Source organism: Anser anser (assembly GCF_964211835.1).
Source record: "Anser anser genome assembly, chromosome: 12".
Classification (NCBI taxonomy): Eukaryota; Metazoa; Chordata; class Aves; order Anseriformes; family Anatidae; genus Anser; species Anser anser.
This window is the reverse complement of record NC_139733.1, coordinates 5,561,631-5,580,178: the sequence shown is the minus strand read 5'-3', so window position 1 is coordinate 5,580,178 and position 18,548 is coordinate 5,561,631. Positions and strand designations below refer to the sequence as shown.

General features: G+C 42.1%; 2 protein-coding genes across 18 annotated transcripts in view; one reads left to right on the top strand and one right to left on the bottom strand.

Moving 5' to 3' along the window:
* RAF1 (Raf-1 proto-oncogene, serine/threonine kinase) overlaps nt 1–18,548 on the bottom strand; it is a 69,278-nt gene that overhangs the window by 32,603 nt on the left and 18,127 nt on the right. For 3 of the 10 annotated variants that reach the window (XM_083796435.1, XM_083796442.1, XM_083796437.1), the window contains exon 3: nt 4,093–4,148. The gene's annotated coding sequence lies outside the window, so the exon portion shown is untranslated. Of the gene's footprint in view, nt 1–4,092; nt 4,149–5,936; nt 8,191–13,506; nt 13,685–13,938; nt 13,960–18,548 lie in introns of those variants that run through there. The other 7 variants (XM_083796433.1, XM_083796441.1, XM_083796438.1 and 4 more) reach the window with 6 other exon arrangements.
* The window catches only part of CNBP (CCHC-type zinc finger nucleic acid binding protein), a 73,311-nt gene continuing 68,492 nt past the window's right edge, over nt 13,730–18,548 (top strand). For 3 of the 8 annotated variants that reach the window (XM_083796462.1, XM_083796470.1, XM_083796468.1), the window contains exon 1: nt 13,730–13,994. The gene's annotated coding sequence lies outside the window, so the exon portion shown is untranslated. The remainder of the gene's footprint in view (nt 13,995–18,548) is intronic. The other 5 variants (XM_083796461.1, XM_083796469.1, XM_083796463.1 and 2 more) reach the window with 3 other exon arrangements.

Here is an 18,548-nt window from a genome sequence, read left to right as displayed (position 1 = left end):
AAGTATGAGCATATTGATCCCCTTCTAGAATCAGTACCAGTAGAAAACTGATAGTGATTCATTTCATATTAAACACTCAAGCTGAATGGAAAAAAAAATCTCATACTATTCCTCCTCCTTCCACAGCTCTACTATATGCTGGGACCAAGATTGCATCTTTACCTAGTATTTTTTGCACAGATGGCAGATCTTGATAATTAGTAATTTGTACAAGCATTAAAACTGAAAGCACAAAATGGCCATGCAATGCGCACACCTAACTGTAACAAATACCTAGAGATTGTTCACTGAACGGTCCCAAAGCTTCATTTCCAAAACCAATTAGATGGAAAAATCTCTGCCCAATGATAAACACTCCAATGTTTAATACACTTAAGAAATCTTTTTTTTCCCCTCATCAAAACAGACATTAGAGAGCAGTATATTTGCTCTCATCTAAGCTTATTGCATGGGTGAGCAATTGTCTAGGAAAAGCAACACAAAACAACAGCAAAAAAATAAATAAAAACACCACACCAAAGAAATATCTACTCTGATATGGTACTACATTTTTAAAAATAGCTTTACATAGCAGTAGAAGATAAAATATAGAGCCATTCCTATCCCAATAAATACAGCTGTTATGCATGCAAACATAAACACAGGGCAAGAGTTAGGATTGGTTTAACAACCCAAGCAGATCTCTCGTGCATCTAGAAGGCTGGGGATTTTCCTTCTGATGTTTTGCATTTAAAGAGATGAACACCATAAAGCAAGGTCCCCCTTGGTAGAACCAACATAAAAAAAAAAATAAAACACTTTTTTCTAAATGTAATTGTCCAGAAAAGACAAACACACAAAAAACCCTGACCCATAAAATACAACCTTTCCACCTCAGTTATTCTGATCTTTAAAGCATCTTCTCTAACCTTTTTCTCTCTTTCTCTGAGCCATTCATTTCTTATCATTCCGTTGCTGCTACAACTTGAAGGTATTCAAGGAAGGAAAATATGGTACGGAATACAACTGCTCAGTTTGATACACTTCCAGACTGATTAAACCTTTGCAAGTCTGTTAATTTCCTGTATTTAAGATTAAAACTTTCGCTAGTAAGCATAAACCAAATCATACTACTCTGCTTTTACAGCCCCAAAGTTCTAAACTGTTTTTTTTCTGAGAAAAGCAGAACATCGAGTGTAAGACAAAAAAAAATTAACAATATTTTGCATTTCTGAAAGCATAATTAAAAAGAAAATAAAAAGCATTTCCTCTACAGCAAATAAAGGCAGCACACTGTGCTTGTACTTTAGCTCTGAGATCATGGAGCTCTTCAGAAAGAACCCCCTTCCTCTACACCAATTTGCAGTAAAGGAATAGGAAACCATCTTTCTTAAGAAGTTTCTGTTCCTAGGCTGGATTTTGGGCTCTGGTTATGAGGTATTTATCACGAAAGTTATCTGCGCCTTTGATTACTTTGTGCCTGCTCTCCTCCTGGTGGTTATAATGGCTCCAGGCTACTCTTCCTAAACACCTGTTGCTAAAATCTGTTTGGCTTGTCCTTTCCACATGGATAACCTGGTTGTCAGTCACCCATTTCTTCACATGGAATTTCTATCAAGTTCAAACTCTGAGCTCTGTAACTTTCCCTACGAAAGCCAAATTCCTTCATTAGAAGAAACAGAAGCACTGAACACTCTGCTGATATCTAAAAGAACAGAAATCGATACAAAATCCAAACCCTTCCCTTTCTCAAAGCAAAGAACAGTCCCAGGTAAAAAGAAAACTGCTGTGGGCATATCCAAGCATTCGATCGTACCTTTTTACAATTTTAGTTAAGTACTGTTGCTGACTTTAGATTCACAATAAATAAATAGAAATAAATTTACTATTAGAATAGTCATGAAAGGACAAGGGAAGCTGGGAAAGGACACATTTTCTTGCACTTATGTACAAGGTTTGCTAACAAAGCATCAGAACTCAGCATGATGTAAAACCTCCATTTCTTTTAATGCGTATTCTCTAGTACTACATGGGATCCTAAGCTGATATAGTAACTGTTACCTGAAGTATAATGCCCTAGAATATTTATCTTACAATCAAAATTGATAAATATCAAGAGGTGTTCACTCCATGCTTTTAAGGTGTTCTCTTAAATCTTGGACTATTGCAGCTGAAGTGATATTTAAGACTCTCACTTTTTAATTTAGTCAATTCAAATGCACTGCTAGAAATAAAAAGCATACATAACAGCGCTTCTTATACCTGACTGTATCACAATCACATCACATGGCATTCTTGCCACCCTCAGACTTCTTGTTTTTCACCACGTTAACTTCTCCATGAACTTACACAGTCCTCCAGGAAAGACCCAGGAAAGAAGCAGCCCTTCGAAGAGGTGCAGAGCGGGGCTCTGAGTTTACACGCGTATTTACATTACACAGGCAAGGCAGACTTTGTATGTACAGTTGATAGCAAGACTTGTGGAAAAAAATGCTTGTCCATTCTCAGACATGTGCTTATTTGCATTTTGAACTTGCTCATGCTTGAATTGTTTCAAGTATGGATGAAAGCCCCAAACTGTGTTTAGAGTTCCCTGGAACTCATCCACTTTACAGCAAGGATGAAAAAGTTACTCAAATGTCAGCAATCCACCAAATGCCCTTCCCACACAAGTTCTCCAGAATTAAACAAAAGCGGCTGAGAGCCTCAGCACAAAGAGGCCCTGGCTCTCTCCTCCTCAGCTGCATGTAGGAAATGAAGCACCACTGAGGACACCACCATGGCTCTTTAAATGAACCCCAGCTTTGCTGAAAAGGAAGGCAGCCCAAGATTAGGTTAATTAAATAACTACTGGGAGGTGCTGGTTATGAAGGCTATGCATGTTTGAATTGTTGTGTACGGTTCAAACATAACACAACTGCTATTAAAAATGTTACAAAATACCAGATAATGCTAGATGATCTGTACAGTTAGAGCAGGATGCAGTGATCCAGCTGAGTCAAGAGTTAGCTGTTCTCTGCACTCACCCCGGCCAGTTTTCAACTGGTAAGTTTAGTTTATTAAATGTGAGCTCTGAGCCAGAACCAGCAGAGCCCCAGGGAGGTCAGGGCTGCAGTTTTAAGGGCCTGGGTATGGACAACGTACAAATCCACACCTGGGGGGCAAGGGGGGAGTAGGGGGCAACAGCACCAAGAAAGGATTGGAAGAAACCTTGAAGATACTTTTCTGGGTGCTTACAACACGGGAATAAATGATTTCCTCTGTATTTTATAGCCAGCACGTGCACCTGGGAATGGTTCAACATATGCATCTGCAATACGAACCAAACCTAACGTGGTAATACTCAAGTATTTTAGTTACAAAGTGCCTGGACAGTTTTACCAACGTTCTTTTATTGTTTCCAATGCATAGGTATACGAAACTTGCATAAAACGGCAAATAAAAATTGAATCTAAGCAGAATTTACCGAGTGATTACAAGCAAAATTACTTAATATATGTCGAACATGTACTCTCTTTAGTGCCTGAAAAGAAAAATTACATTCCAGTTTAACTCTATCTTACATTATCTTACTAAATACTTTTAAGAAATTACAGATCTTACCTGGGTGGGGTTTTATTTATTTATTTAGCAGAATGTTTCAGAGGTACAATCTCAGAAAAACAAAACAAAACAACCGAAACAAAAACAAAAAACCCACCACTTGAAAGATAATTCCACAGACTTGATTTGTATCAGGTCTAAATTATTCACAACACATCACAACAGTAGTTGTGTGGAAAGGCAAACGCTATTTAGAGAAAAGTATCAATAAAGTTCTAAACCGAGGAGGGGTTTTCCTCTACAAAGGAAACATCCATGGAGACTGACTAAAGCAAGAGCTTAAGTTAAACATGCACTTCTGATAAAGCAAATGCTGAAACTGCTGTAGACATCATACCGATTTTGTGGAATTTTTCAAAACACAAAAAAGCAAATTTCAGCAGTAGCCAGGGAATACAAGCACAGAATTCGGTTGTGATAAGATTCCCTTCCCCCTAGCAGTGACCCAGGGGACTTGGAAGTAAGGATGAGGCAGACCAAGGAGGAAGGGAAAGACAAAGTGATTTATACCTTTAGTTCTCCTTTAAGTGAACGAAGTCCTATGACAAAATGATGAAGTACATCATCTGTGGAAAGTAAGACAAAAAAAGAGATATTTACTACTTTAATAGACAAACTTATACACACCAAATTAATAACCAACAGATTATTTCATGAATTACATCAACATTAGGGTTAACTTGTCTTCTCTCTATTCTAGTTTTCGGGGACCTCCATTATTTTTACACATTTCAGGGCAATGAGATGCACTGTGTAAGGCCAGACTGCACAACAACCAAGACAAACATGCCAATAACAGCTAAAGAATCTCATTCTTATTCAAGAAACATCATAAAAATCTTTTATTGCTGAAACTCACTAAAGTAAACAGCATGTACATCCTGAATGCTCTCTTCTCAGCCATCAGGCCCTTCCTTACACAGCAACCACCTTGCTGACACAAACATTGCAACATACCTTGGATCCAAAAACAAGAAAGAAAAAGGGAACAAGGTAAACCTCTGAGGCTTTCTATCTTGTGTACAAGCATTAACCTTAAGAAGAGGAATTCCCAGGGAATCTGCAGAAGCCTTGGTTAAAAGATACAAAGCTCCGATTAGTTAGCAGGGTCTGCTCCAGCAGGTTGCCCAGGGCTAGCAGTTGGGTTTCGAGCATCTCCACCAACACAAACTCTCCACAGCCTCCCTGAGCAGCCCGTTCCAGAATTTGACCACACGCAGAGTTTAAAAAAAAAAAAAAAAAAGAGAAAAAAAGTGATTTTGCTGTGTTCAGATGGAGTTTCACGTATCTGAATTTGTGCCCATTGCCTCCTGCCATCACTTGGCCCCCTGAGAATAGCCTGGGGTCCTCCCATCAGGTATTTCTACGCATTGATACGATTCCCCAAAAGCCTTCTCTTCCTCAGGCTGAGAAGTCCCAGCTCACCCAAGTCCGTCCTTACATGAAATAAGAGAGAGTACACAGGGGGGAAAAAAACAACCAAAAAAGACCTAGAAGAGCCCTTATATTGCTAGCTCATTTTTGGTTGTAAGTATTCTCTCTCCTGGACAGGGCAGATGTGTGTGTGAGGGGAAGCTGCGATGATTTTACCCAAGACAGCAAGCTCCCAAAGACTGGCAAGAAGCCAGAAGAATGCTTTGTGATCTTCACCTTATGCTACTTATTTTAAAGCTAAAACCTACTGACAGTCTGAACCGTACATCTACCCAGCTTGCACAGCTCTCTCCAGCCTTCAGGCGCGCACCATGCAGAACGCTGCGATGGTTTCCATCGTGGAAAAGGATAAGCAGGGAGACTGCGGAGAAGGCAGGGAACTGGGTCCTTTGCACACCGCCAAACACGCTGAGTGCTTTAGTTCTAGCAGGACTGGTGAGCAGCAACGACAAAACTCAGTGAGAATATCTGCTAACAGAATTGGCAAGGAGGAGAGTGTATGCAGTGAGTTGACAAAAATACCAGCTGTTATTGCAGATGGGAGGCTCCATTAAATCTGAGAAGTAGAATTGTTTACCTAAGACAATGGCAAAATCAAGGCAGAAGAAAACTACTCTGTACTGGAGGAAGTGTGCCTACTGCAGGATTTCCACCTGAGACGCTCCACAGTACAAGGGACGGAGCAAGGGAAGCAGGTGTTCTGCAAAGGGAATACTGAACTAGAGCACGTTCATCTCAGATCGCACCGCAGTGTCAAAACAGCGCTTCTGAAATAGCAGTAATTCTGCTACCAGCACACACCGAATTTCACAAATAGCCAGAACAAGAGTTTGAAACACAGACCTGCAAAGCAGTAGCTTTGTGTTTCAGTGTTGTCAGGTCACTTTGGAATTAGATGCTGACAGTGTTAGAAAAGATACCTGGACAATACTGAAGAGGAGAAGTACAAAAGTCAGATGTTTCGCTGTCTGTGACCCAGGCGGTCGCCCACTCGCAGCAGGGACGGTCTGGGTGTGATACTTCTCAAGCAAACCACAGTGTCACCCTGCGATGCCATTCTTGCTGTTTCCTCCAGTTCACACTACAATCGGTTGGGCGGATATGGCACTTTGTCACTGAAAATCTATTCCGAGAAACTATATTAAATTCATTTTCTGTTGTGTGAAGGAACCAGCAACTTAAAATTAATTAACACTCGCTAGCCTTCTTGGAAGTTATGACCAAAAAACTCCTACTAGACTTATTCCTCGGCCACACTAGTAACTCCCATCTTTCAAATTACACCGCCTATTTAAAGGCTCCACATGAGAAACTGAGACAGACAAAACACTCAATATACAAAGGAAACCAAAATAGAAAAACAAAAAGAAAAGCCTCTTCCAGACATAAAATATGCAAACAAAAATGAAAAAAAAATATCTTGCAGCCATGGCAGTAATATTATTTGTGGTGACAAGGAAAAATATTTTCAAGCTTGAGACAATTTTAGTCTCAATCTGCCTGATAATTTTATTGAATATTTTCTTCAGAGCATATTGTGCTTCTGCAAAACAAAATAATTCCAGGTACCGTCCTGTAATTTAACATCACAAGGGCAGATCTTACTGGAATAGGTAAAAATAGCACTAGTGAACATGCCAAAGGAGAGTCTTTCCACTATATGGCCACTGCTTAGATTGCAACATCAGCTGGCTCTCTTTTTATAACCTCTTGATTGCCAGTGAACAAGTTACCCAGAGAACTTAAAGGGTTTGAGAAACAGAAGAGTAAGCTCTGAAACCCCTTTCAGCTGAAATCAATCCACTGGATCACTGACACGAACGCTTTGTTGCAGCACGCTATTAGTGCCTGGGTAAGCTTTACAGTTGCTTCTAAAAGCATTTAACACAAATGATGTAATTCAGAAATACAGCTTATTTTTTCTTAAATGTCAGCATAAAGTTAGAGGCTTGCACACTCTCTCGTTTCTTTTGGTTGCAACACAGCCTGGGAGCCCCCTACCTCACTGCGTCCTCTAACGCCTGCCATGTGCCATCCTCCCGTCAACCCATGTGGGCCAATTTCTGCAAACACACCCCCCAATCCCAGCCAGCTTGCAACAACGGCTTCAGAGCACCGGAAGATGTTCTTTTCCATGCTTCCACATAAAGGTAACATCCATCACAGCACGGACATCTAGAACTGCTAGGGCAGCACTCAGAGAGGCACACGGGCTGCTTCGCTACAAGTTCAAGCTCTTGTTAGCCACCACTTGACTTACAGATGGCCGAAACTGCTCAGCTTTCTAACCAGGTACAACGAAACCAGCCTCCTCCCATCTTCAACACCACACACAGCCTGCTGCCTGCTCAGGCCAACATATTGGTAGTGACTGGACACGGCTTTCTGAAGTTACTGAAGGGGAGACGGGGAGAGGGGAAAAAAAAAGATCCAAAACAGCAGTGCATGACTTAGCTTGCACAAAGTTGCTGTTACATTTTTTACTTCATTCTATAAAAGACTGGAAGAATGTCAACATATTTAACTCTCCGTAAGTTTGAAATTGCTGCCATGGTAAAAACCATTCCTTATTTGCACACAGCGGCCCCAGCAGCGTGTGCCTGTATGAAGAAACACACGTAGGTCTCAGGCGAGTTCAAAAGCAGGAAGAGTTGGGACATTTGCCGTGCATTTTACAACCATGCAGGTTTTACAATAAAGTAAATGCACAAAGAACTGATAAAACAAGCAGGTATTTTAATGGACTTCTGAAATAGATTAGACCTAAAGAAATTCAGATTCTATCAGAGATTAGTAAAATAATGAAACTATTTACCTGACAAGAACTTGCAATTAACAGTTGCCAGGTAAACTCTGGACCTCTGAAACCCTGAAAAAAGGTTATGTACAATCTGAAGCTGGAGTCACATCCCATGGCACAAGCGTGATCAACTTTCGGTGCAACTTAAAAACAAAGTTTCTAAAACAAACCTTAAAAAAAATCAAGTTTTACTGTGCATCAAAACACACCTTTTCAACCGGAATAACTTATTTCAGAAGTTATTACAGGTTCTTTCATCTTCACATTAAACAAGAACTTTACAAAAATGTTTTATTTTCTATGATGACGACTTGGGAATCATGTAACTAGCATTTTTGGTAGCAATAAATTAGGAATTTTTAAAATCTTATAAAACTTAACCCGCATTTCTTCCTCCGAGCAGCACTGCTGTGCCTGAAGCCCCAGTCTCCCTGCCCGCCCTCCCGTGCAGGACGGCCATCCCCTGTCCCTGCAAACACAACTTCCACGCCAATTCCACGCACCTGAGAGGGAATCCTGCACCTTCACCTGACTCACTGGGCTTCCTTCAGGTTCCCCAAGAAACTCGTATGTAAAGTATCGCATGCAATTTATTCTGAACAGATACGGAATGAAGCAAAAAGGATGACAATTTTCCCATCTGTCCAACAAGCAGTCGTGGCTGGGCAGGGGGTTGGGAAGGACACTTCCCTCTTCTCCACAGGTAGGAATAGGGGGCAGTGCCTTTAGTGCTACTCTAACAGACCAAAAAGACCACTCTAGAAAATCCCAAAAGCACAACCAGACTTTGGGCAAACATGATTAAATGGCAGAGAACGGAACAAGACAGTGGAATATGCAAAAAGAAGCCCAAATTACTGATGGAGGTGACAGAGACATACACTAGAGCAAATGACAGCCGAACTAAACAGCTACAGAAAGACAAAAAGGCAAAATAGTTGCATATGAACGTTTCTCAATATATACTTAAAAGTTAGCCCTACAAAGGTACCATTAAAGACCTCTTTCTAGTGGGGCACTACCTTGCATCTCTCTGGGGCCTGCCTCTCCAGCTAGGTGTTCCTAAAACACTCCTCCTCAGAACTCTACCTTGTTCTCTAGTGGAAAAAGTTATGTAACAAAGCGCTATAATGGGGGCTCTGAGCCATTTTTTAAAGTCTAAACCTCTGAGCTAGCTTTAATTAACATGGTTAACCCCACGCCACACCCAGCTTCAAGTTAGTGAAGCAACCTCCCTGGCTTGGGAACAAAAAATATACAAGATGTCTCAACTGCTCTTAACCGATACTATGTATTTCAAGTGGAAGGCATATTAATTCACACCTTTTTGTCAGCTGTTAGCCAGAAATGAGTATTTTAGGGCCAAACCAGCAGCACACATGCAGCACAAGCTTAAGTTTGAAATGGAGCCATCTAATGCAGCAGTAAGAGGCCACTGCAGCAATCAGACCAACATCTGCAAAGAGCCACAACGCAGCGAGCGAGATGATCCCACAGAGCAATGCGACTGAGCTGGAAATAAAGGCCCTACCGGCAGTTTGCAGATAAATGCAAAGAAAACGAGGCAGAGAGACACACTCACCGTGCACAAAGGTTACTTGCAAGGCAATTCAAAAAGTCTTTTGCCTGAGCTAAAGCCAGTCGGCTTTAAGTGATCTGTGCTAGAGCCCTGCTGCGTTTAGGGCCAGCACGCAGATGTGTGGAGCATGCACAGGAGAAGCAGACCACAGGCACACCTGCAACTGCAAACAAATGCGCTGACCTGCACTTGCCACTACATTGTTCCACACGAATCCAGAGCTTTTTCTCAAGCTTAGCTCTAAAAAGCTTGTCACTCCCCACAAGCGGGCAGAAACCTCTGAAGAATAAGTGATTCGATCACACTACGTCCCTTAAAAAAATACTCGCTTATGCAAACATTCTTGCTTATTATCAGTTACAATTCCTATCTCTGAAATCTACCAAGAAAATGCTTTACCCCTTTACAAATGACTCAAGAACACTTTTGTTTATCCTCATCTACTGTAAGCTTTGCAGCATTTCAGTACGCAAGCTGACCATATTCTATTAAACTGTAAAAGGTCAGTACACACTGCTGCAATAAAATCAACTTTGTGTGAAATAGATGACATTTATAGTACAAACACAATATTCAAGTCACTAAAGGAATAAGCGTATGCCAGCTGCTTTTCAAAGCAAAATTGTTGTTTACAGAAAAATAGTGTACGCAGCAAGAGCCAACAGAGCACTGAGAATTATTCACAGAACTTTGTCCAAAACAGACTTGCTTTTCAGAAAGCCTAGGAACATCACCAAATACATATCTGGATCACCAGTGGAGAAAGCCATACAAAATAAGGTGCATTTAGTTCATGCTGCCTCAAAACAAATAAGCTAGCGCATGTTCTTTGCTAAAAAAAAAACCTTCTTAATTTGTCATCAAGGTAGCATTTTTACCCCATTTCCTGATGTTGTATCATCCTTTCTTTTAATTAACTTGTAGAGCTGACAAAATGCTTCCACAACCTTATTCAATACACAACGGATTTCAAATTTAGGAATTTCTTTCAACTACTATATTTCATACCAGAAATACCAAAGGCTTTTGTGTAAGCAGTTATGTATCACATTGGTACAATGGTGATGAAAACGCCTGCTCATTTACAAACTTATCTTAAACTTACTGAAATCATGCTTAAATTACCATACTTGAAATTTTAGTTAAATCATAAGTTTCAATCTTGCTTTTTGTATTTTTGTTACTTCCTGAAATAAAGATAATTTTGATATATGCAATTTGGTATTTTTATGAGAAACAAAACGCTCACTTCTATTCCTCTTCTCACAGCTGCAGTCTTTAGATTTCTGCATTTTTAAGTCGGAATATACTCCATGAACTTACTTCTTAAGAAACAATCACCCCTTCCAATTATTTATCTGTTTCAAGCTGCATTTACATGGAACTTTTGGAAATGAAACCGCACGCAGGAACTTTTACCCTTGTGTCCTCAGTAACTAGTCTTAAATGACCGTGCCATCCAGCTGTCCTTCATCCTCTCCTCCAGTAACTCTTGGGCACACTAGCTTATTTCAACTAACCAGTTAGGGAGAGGCATCAAGAATATAAAGTTCCCACAGGCTATGGAAGTAGGAAGCCAGGGCACAAAAGAATCCTTCCTTCGCTCTCGCAGCCTTTCCATCAGCCGGGCACCGCAGCACAAGCCTTTGGTGTGCCAGCTGTAGCAGCACCTCACCACGTGATGAAACCAAACCAAGAAAAAACCCTCCCTCCTGCCTAGCTGGCAGGCCAAGAAGGTAGACAAGCAACATATGAATAGAGGGAGAGGGGCAGAAAAAGCCTGGAGAGTGCTTAAGCACGGCAATATTGAATATGGGGAGGCCGGAGATGCTGGAGGTACTAGAAAGCTGTGGCAAAGGGAATTAGCAAAGGTATCAAGGAGGGGAGAGACAGCATCTTTGCAGCAGAGATGATCACACACCCAAATACAAATATGTATTTAGTAGATTTATTAGCTCATGTGCTCACGTGACTTTATTAGTAATATAAAAATAATTTAAACATTCTGTATATACAACACAAAAATGAATTTATCAGCACAAGTCCTACATCTGAAACTAACTGTTTAAGGACTTACTTAGTCGTCATAATTTCAACAAGCAGCTTTTGATTTCCATCTCCCGCAACACCTTTAGAGCTAACAGCTCTCACCATCTCATCTTAATTTGTTTTCAAGGACAGAAAACAGGGAAAACTTGTTTTTTCCCTCAACTCCTGGTTTCCCAACAGTGAATGAGACAAATAACTAAACTGGAGGGGAGGAGGGCAGTATATGTCCCAGAAGAAACTAGTGCTGATTTAGCACACCAAGAAATGCTGACCAACAACTTCCGTGGCTCATGTTTGTGGTTTATAAAATATGAGTTATTTTAATAAGTTGTAGTAAGTTCAGGCCCTGAGACAGCAGTACGCTTCTTGTGTAATTTGAATAGACTTCGTTGCCATTAAAAAATAAAAAATTAAAATTCCTATGTACATAGCAAAAGCACTAAACTGAAAAACATAGTTTTATATCTTCTTTGGAAAAAACAGATATTTTGTCTGCTGCTTCCAGATTTTCTTTCAAAGCAGGTTAGTCAGCAGCGTTGCACAATAAGTTGTCCAGTCCTGAAGATATTAAGTATGGCAACAAACCACATGAAAAACACATTCCAGATTTCTGAAAGCAGCACTGCTCCAACCCAAATAAGCTAGTCCACTTCTGATTTAATAATCTAAGACTAAATTGCTCACCATATTAATCAATCATCCATTTCATATGCATAAAATACAGATCCACACTCATTTTTATGATTAATTGTAGCCTTAGGGTTTGCCTACGGAAAATATTCTTTAAGACAAACTAAATTAAAGCCATTTCCATTCTTAACAAGTGCACACGGAACAGATTTAACTGAACTGCTAGAAATTTACTCTCACATTCATCAATGCAATCCTTTCTTCTGCACCTACACTGTGGACATGTCCTAAAGGATAAGCCTACCCATTGAAATTTTATCCTGGTTTACCCAATGAAGAAATCTTAGGCAATATTTGGAGCTGGGCTTTTCAGAAGCCAAAAAAAAAAAAAAAAACTTTAAAAGTGCTGGAAGTTTTTTGTACAAAAATATTTTCAGATTTTTTTTTTGTGGGATCTTAGGTTTACTCCATTACAGTCTCTTCTTGCTTTACACACCTACAACGTGCAGCTGCACCTGGAATACCTGTCGTGCCGGGGCAATTCCACTGCAGTTGGTTTTGAGGTCTCATTGACCAAGGTAAGGCCCCTGTACTTACGGATGTCACTTAAAGGCTAAGGAGGAAAAAAAAAATCTACTCAAATTATTTTGCCCGACGTAGGCAAGCCATACAACGGCAAAGAGAAGCGGTGCTGTCGGTAGGGGCCGGTTATTTTTGTGTACGTTTGGACTGTAGATAAAAAGAGTCCGGGAACAGCGCAGCCCTGGAGCTGCACCACGTCTGCACGGCGAAGCCGGGATAACTTGGAGGAAACCAGGAAACTAAGCAGCCTTACCCTGTTTTTTTAACCGAATCTAAGTCGAAAATAAAAATCAAGCCAACAGCTCAAACAGAAAAGCGCCTGAAGAGAACGCACCCGGGTACGCCAACCCAACTTAAAGCCGTTTTCCCTTTGCCAGCCCGCAAGCGGCGGGCCCGGGCAGCAGCGAGGCCGGGCGCCCCGCAGGAGGCCGGGCGCAGACAAAGCTCCGGCCGCGCTGAGGAGGCCCCGGCGGGCGGCGTGAAGCGGGGCGGCCGCGGGGCAGCCGCTGGGGGCCCCCCGCAGCTCGGGGCCGCCTCAGCCCCGGGGCCCGCCCGCGACGGGTCGGGGGGCTCCGGGGGGCTGAGGGGCGGCGGCCGCCGCGGACCCCCACGGCCCGGGGCTCTTCGGCACCCTGCCCGCCCCCGGCGGCAGCCGAGCCGTCCTTATCCTCCCCCCGGTCCCTGTCAGGGGGCGAGCGGCCGTCCGGGAGCTGCCCTCGCAGCCGAGGCGGCGCGCCCGGGGCTCGGCCGGCGCCGCTCCAGGAGCCGGGGAGAAAAGGGAGAAGGGGGCCGCCCCTCCGCCCCGCAGCCCCTCCGTCCCCTCCGCCCCGCAGCCCGCCGCCGCTCCTACCCGTGTCACTCCCTGCCGGCCGCCGCCTGCAGGCCCACCTCCCCGTCACTCGGCGCCGTCCGTCCCGTTCCTCATCTAAAATGGCGGCCTCCCACTCAGCCAGACATTTATCCGCCGCCCATCGACCCGCCGGCGCTCGGCTCCTGCCCTCCCGCCTGCCTCCCGCCGCCCTCCCCGCGGCCCGAGCGCCGAGCGATCGCTGCGGCTCCTCCCCGCGCCCCCGCCCCCCGCCGCCATTTGGGAGCGGCAGCAGCGGCCGAGGCGCCGCGGCCCGGCCCCGCCCGCCCGCCGTGGGGGCGCCCCCGCCGCCTCGCCCCTGTCACCCCGCTCCGCCCTCCGCGGGCTGCTGGCAGCCGCCCCCCTGTCACAAAACGGCCGCCTCGGCGCAGAACCGGGCCTCGGGGCCGCTCGTGCCCTCCCCGCCGGTCTTACCCCGCGGCCGGCCGGCCCCGGGTGTGCAAGGAGCGGGCAGGAGGGCCTGAGGGGCGGTACGTGCCGGGAGGGGGGGGGGTGGGTGGGAGCTGCTGGGAAAGGTAGCTGCGGGAGGGGAGGAAAAAAAAAAGCTACCTTGGAGCCTCTTCTGGAGGAGACGGGGAGCAGCTGTCAGGCAGCAAGCCCCTGCCCGCGCCTCAGCGCAGCCGCCCAGCGCTGAGGGACTGAAGGACGCTGCTGGCCACGGGGCGCTGGGAGCACCTTGAAGCGCCCTGTTCCAGAGCAGGCTTTGGAAGGGTAAAGCACACGAAATACGGCAATCAGTTCGCCATCCCAAAACAAAAGTTGCGAGGATAGCCAAGGCAGAGTAACACGATTCCCCTATAGCTTTTTCAGACGATCACACACGTTTGCGTTTATAGTAATAGAAGTTACATTAATTGTTAATCAAGCAAGCATTAAAAAGAGCCTCCAGGAAAATTGTCACGGCCTTGTTCGGCATTCCTCTGCAGAGGAAGCCATATTCGGATATAAACCAAGGATTGAGCTCAGTTAAAATCACACTAACCTCATAGAGACATAGCAAGGGGAAGGGAAAAAGCAGCACTGTAGGGCTTACTTCTCCTGAACACTAAATAACAAAGAAAAAAAAAAAAACCTTCAGCTACTGGTGCCCTCCAGGAAGAAGTGTGGTTGCTAAGTGATAGGAGAGTGAAATGGTGATGGCAACAAGCAGCCCTAGATGGCTGAAACAAATCTCCCTGTCCCTAGAATACTATGATTCAATACCTTATTTCTATATATTCTAGAAATTATCCACTTATTCCAGTGTAATATTGCCTTTTATTTCGAGGATATTGCTAAGACACAGAAAAGATTTAACTAATCTTTTGTAGCACTTTTCTACAAGGGTAAACAAATCATTTGTGTTGAAAAACACCTCTTCTTACTCCTCCCTATTGCTGTGGACTCAGACCTTGCTCAAAAAAAAAAAAAAACAGCCAAACAAAAACCCAGACCAAGATCACATCTACAAAGGATAAAATTTATGAATGTGAATCATACTTTACAAATTCTCGTGAGCATCTTTTCTCTTGTGTCACATTTAAACTGAAAATGTCAGCTGATGCACAGTCATGTAAACTGTAACAGGATTCATAACCATATATCAAAGTGTTGGCCCAAGAGAAACGCATACATTCAAAGCAGTGCATACAGTGAATATTCACGTGTCTTAAGACTAAGCATGTCCATATAATATTGTAGACAGCAGTACAGATTTTGGCAAAAAACTTAAAATACAGTAAAATATGAATAAAAACACAGCATGAGAAGTTTAAAAAGAAAGGAGAAAAGAACAGATGCTCACGTTAAAAAGGGTGGTTTTGACAGAAGACCATTCATACGATTTTAAACTTTCACAAAGAGTGGAAGGAATAGTAGTAGTTATGAAACAAGTGACTACAGACAGGGAGGAAAGCAAGCCAAGTTTCAGATAGTTAAACAATGTAAGTTAGAGTTGGGTGGTATGTTGTTTTTTTCTTCCCCGCATTGTAGAATTTAAGTTTTATACATGTTTACAACAATAGGACATCTTATATATGAAGCTAGCAAAGCAGCATACTTGTTTTGCTGGAATGGAAACTGTAGCACAGTCTGTTCTCATTAATTATTTTTTGTTGTTTTATCCTGAGCAAACTCTAACTTTTGGTTTTATCCATACCCAACTAAAAGTGGATGCTCTTGGGCTGTTAACATTGCATACCTTTTCTCCACTCTTACCAGCATCTTTTCAACCAAATACCGAAGCTAAGCATTGGGAGTTTTTCTTTTCCTATGAAAATAACATCTAACTCCCCATATGGACAGCACAAGAGATGCCTCCCCACAAAAGCTTCAGTATTTATCATCATAGATTAAGTGGGCAGTGACTTCGTTACTTCCCTGGAAAGCCTGGATTCTGGAAGTAGATCCATCTGAGCAATTCATGCACTCAAAGAATTCAGTGAAAGTTAGTCAGGCTGTGAGATGGGGTTACGTAGGCTTCTGTATCTGCAGATTCTAACCCCCAAAGATTTGCTTTAGTAAATCTTTTGAGTACAAAGTCATCATTTACTTTAGGATGTAGAATAGACTGTGCAATACAAACCGAGTATATGCTGTTACTACTTTACAGTTCACTTCAGTATCTATTTTTAAATTCACTTTAGTTTAAATTCACTTTCAGGGTCAAGCCAATTTAAGTGCTTTAAGACAGTTAACAAAAGAAGCTTTACGTGAAAGCTCAGTATGTTTTACATACACATACCCCTTGAGACACTCTGCCAGAGATAAATATATTGTGCCATATTTAACTCCACAGTACTGCAAACATTTTCCTAGGTTTACTGACCACTTCATTCTGTCTTTATACATTTTTTTTCTTGGTTATTCCTTTTTTTCTTTCCTACTACTATAAACACGTTCATTTAAGAAGCATATTTATCTAGGGAAAAAGAGTTCTTTGTCATGTCAAGGGCTATAATCCTCTACAAATTCGTATATTCCTTCTTCCAGAATCAATTCCATCTCTAATACTATGGCCCACCTATTTCGATTCCATCTCTAATACTATGGCCCACCTATGCCTATGATTCTTGGGTGGTCCTTATATAAATTTAAGGATGAAAATATTTGACAGAAATGTCAATAGCAATAGATTTCAAATGCAAGTTTGTGTGGAAGCACATCAGAGTGAATCTGAAACAGTTTTTCATTAAGCATTACAGAAATAAATTGATTATTCTGAGAGAGCAGCTCTATAAATAGTAAGCAACAATCTTTTACTGGAAAAAAAATGGTATGAGGCTTTCTTCACTGACAGACTTACATAGAGCATATTAAACTTTTCAACAAGCTGTCTACCAATTTGCCATCCTCCATATGCTCCCACTGTAATTGATGGTATTATAGATATCCAGTGTCTCAGGGCTTATTACATGTAGTGCAGCAGAGAATTTCATCTTCTCCAATTTCAGTGCAATGCAATTGCTTCTAGGAAAATTCAGAGGTGCTGCACTACCCCAGCCAGTTCTCTCAGACTCCTCTCCAGACAGGAGGTGTTGCTGTCTTGAATTTTAGGTACTCATTTGCAGTGCCTATTACCAAGATTTACTTTTCTTCTAACATGAAATGAAGTAGTGCCACACAGGAATACTGCTCAGAAGTTTGAAACCTGAGAACATGAACACAGGTCCTGGTTACAGACCATTGTCCCTGCTGCGTGACTCAGCTCATGTCCACTGGCACATTCCGCGTTACACAGCTTGGCTGCCCGTTTGTTTGCAAACGATGAGGAAAAAAAAATACAGATCATTAAAGCCACATAGTTTCAAAGTGATCTGTTAAATTGTGTCTGACATAGCTGTATTTTGTTAGGTAACCATAGCTGTGGCCATCTTGAGTTAGAAATAGATTTGAGAGATAGCAGTTAGATTCTCAGCAGGAGGACTGAGAACCTGAGCCACGTACTTTTTGTCAGAAACGGAGCCTAGGAAGCTTCCAAGAACTTAATACAAACTTGCTAAGTCAATTGGTATACCACTGTATACGGAGAATATCAAAGCAAGAAAATAGTTTTCGAATAATGTTTTCTTAAAGCAGAGATGCTGAAGCGATGGATATTCTGCACAGTGAATAAATATTCAGTTTGAATAAGTAATGTGAGCTCTAATAGAAAAAAGGCTTTCATTTGTTGCTGTTTGAAGAATCATTGTTACTTCATAGATAATAAATACAGCAGTTTGATTTATACATGTATTCTATTTCTGAAACCTAACCAAGCTGGTTTATTGGGTTTATTTTGACTTTCTGAAGAAGTCTAACCACAATAAAATGTACTCAGAGCTAGGTACCACAGTTTAAAAATAACGAGCATAAATAGCTCCTTCCTGACAAGCTTCTTAGAACCAAGCCTGAGCATATAATTGCTCCGCTTCAGAAGGTTTCCATTATTATTATTATTTTTACCTGATACAGAGCTACATAAATAGTCTGGTCGTCTGATTTGGCATGACCTCAAGCGTTGTTTTTCCTGTGCATGAACAGTTTCTGGTGTGCAGTAACTGAACCTCATTCAATACTTAATTTCTCTAGAAATTCATTGTAATGATGTACATTAGGATGACAGTAACAATTTCAGCTTCGCTTGAAGAATCACAGGTATTGAATCAGGAGCAGCTGGATAAAAAAAGGAAGATGAAGGTACATACACACATCTGACTACTGAGGACACATGCACATGTTCAGAACATACAGAGGGATGATAGGCAACAAAAAGCAAAACGTACAATTTTTAGTTACCTTTTCATAGGTCCTATATGTTGTGATTCTTCAGAAAAACTTTTTTTTTAAGAAAAACCTATTCTTGTAGTCATATGGTTATATTGTATACAGAAAGGCTGGCTTATGCTCTTTTTGACATCACACAGTGTTTATCAAAGGTAGATCCTAAGAGACAAGGGAATCAAAAGCAGTCTAGCCAGCATATCTAACAGCTTCCAAGCCGCTCTCCAGCACTGCTATTCCCAGATAAAGCCAGACTAATTATAATATAGGTATAAGGTTATGAA